Source organism: Puntigrus tetrazona, chromosome 18 (assembly GCF_018831695.1).
Source record: "Puntigrus tetrazona isolate hp1 chromosome 18, ASM1883169v1, whole genome shotgun sequence".
In the NCBI taxonomy this organism is placed as follows: Eukaryota; Metazoa; Chordata; class Actinopteri; order Cypriniformes; family Cyprinidae; genus Puntigrus; species Puntigrus tetrazona.
Window position 1 is genome coordinate 17,535,338 of NC_056716.1, and position 2,500 is coordinate 17,537,837.

The window sequence follows — 2,500 nt, forward strand, 5'->3', positions numbered from 1 at the left end:
TTTGTCCTGGTAGATAGGGAGGATGTGGGCGACGCGTCGTCGATTTGCTTGCAACTCTTGAGTGCCAATTGCACGTTGCAGGCGGACATGAGCATTGTCCCACACCCTCTCACTGCGCTGAATCCAGTCATTAACGGCGGGTACAGAAGATGGTTCTCCGGACCACGGGAACAAGGGGGGTTGGTAGCCAAGCACACACTGAAACGGGGTTAGTCCTGTGGATGAGTGAGTCAATGAATTTTGAGCATATTCAGTCCAGGGAAGGAATTCTGTCCAACGGTGTTGCTCTCGACTGCAGTATGTTCTCAGATATCTCCCAATCTCTTGATTTAGTCTCTCTACCTGCCCGTTAGACTGTGGGTGAAAACCAGATGTTAAACTGACATTTATGTCTAGTAATTTACAAAAGGCTCTCCAAACCTGAGACGTGAATTGGGTTCCTCGGTCTGAGACGATGTCCTCGGTATTCCATAGTTTCTAAACACATGATGAAACATGGCTTGGGCTGTTTCCATGGCTGTGGGTAGACCCTTGAGTGGAACTAGACGGCATGCTTTGGAGAATCGGTCAATAATCACCAGGATGGTGGTGAATCCATCAGATGGTGGGAGGTTGGTAACAAAGTCTACGGACAGGTGAGACCATGGTCTTTGTGGAATGGGGAGAGGTTTCAGTAGGCCAGCTGGAAGGTCTCTGGGGTCTTGGCTTGAGCACACACTGGACAAGCTTTTACATAATTTGTGATGTCTCACGTCATAAAGGGCCACCAGAATGAGTTCTGTGTTAGCTTGATGGATCGAGATATTCCTGGATGGCCTGAGCTCAAAGATGTGTGAACCCACTGCATCACTCTCCTTCTTAGTGTTTGTGGAACATATTGTTTGTTGGGAGGACAATTAGTTGGCGACGGTTCGTGTTGGGTAGCTTGTTGGATTTCATCCATTATATCCCAGTTGATGGGTGCGATGATTATGGCTGGGTTCAGGATGGGTTCTGAGGTATGTGTCTGATGAGGGGGATCATGTCTCCGTGACAACGCGTCTGCTTTGCTGTTCTTGCTTCCTGGACGGTAAGTGACAGTGAACTGAAATCTTGAAAAGAAAAGTGACCATCGTGCTTGACGTGGGTTGAGTCTCTTAGCAGCTTTGACATATTCAAGGTTTTTATGGTCAGTGATTACTTGAAAGGGATGTAGTGCCCTTCTAGCCAATGCCTCCACTCTTCAATGGCTGCTTTCATAGAGAGAAGTTCCTTATTGCCGACATCGTAGTTTCTTTCTGCTGTGGAAAGCTTTCTAGAAAAGAAAGCACAGGGATACAATTTTGCAGGTTGACCATGACGCTGTGAGAGCATCACGCACCAATGCCACAATCAGAGGCGTCCACTTCCAGGATGAATGGAAGGTCGGGATTTGGATGTCTCAGGATTGGGGCTGTAGTAAAAGTGGTTTTCAGGTTATTGAAGGCGGTGTCTGCTTGTTCGGTCCAATGTAACCTTGAGGGTTTACCTTTGAGTAGGGAGGTCAGAGGGGCGGCTATCAAACTGTAATTTCTGATGAACCGGCGGTAGAAATTAGCAAATCCTAGGAACCGTTGTAGTTCTTTGACTGTGGAGGGCCTGGGCCATTCAGTGACAGCAGTGATTTTTGCATTGTCCATTTCCACGCCGTGATGACTTATATTGTATCCTAGAAAGGATGTCTGGAATACATGAAACTCACATTTCTCTGCCTTGATGTACAAGTTATGTTCTAGAAGACGGAAAGGACAATCCTCACATGATCCACATGTTCATCCTCAGATCTGGAGTAGATCAGAATATCATCAATGTAAGCGATTACAAACTTGTGAAGAATATCCTGAAGATCTCGTTGATGAAGGACTGAAATACTGCTGGAGCGTTGGCAAGTCCATACGGCATCACCTGGTACTCATAGTGCCCCTGAGTGGTGAAATGCAGTTTTCCATTCATCTCCTTCCTTGATTCTGATGAGGTTGTAGGCACTTCTGAGATCGAGTTTGGTGTAAATCTTGGCTTCGCATGGTTGTTCCAATGCAGCTGGGACCAGTGGTAATGGATAACGGAATTTAACAGTGACATGGTTGAGACCTCGGTAGTCGATACATGGTCGTAATCCTCCATCTTTTTCTCAACAAAAAAAACCCAGCTGCAGCGGGAGAAGTGGATGGACGAATAAATCCAGAGTTCAAAGCCTCGTTGATATATTCTTCCATAGCTTGGGACTCCTGACGAGACAGGGAATAAATCTTACTTTTGGGTGGCATAGCGTTGGGCAGGAGATCAATGGCACAATCCCAGGGCCGATGTGGTGGCAATTGAGTGGCCTTAGTTTTACTAAAAACTTCCCGCGCAGGTCATTATAGCATTGTGGAATCGTGGGAGTCTGTGAGCTGAGGGGACTTTCCACACTAGTAGCGAGACATGGCAATGATGGGCAGTTGTGAAGACAGTGATTTCGGCAGAACTGAGACCAGTGTGT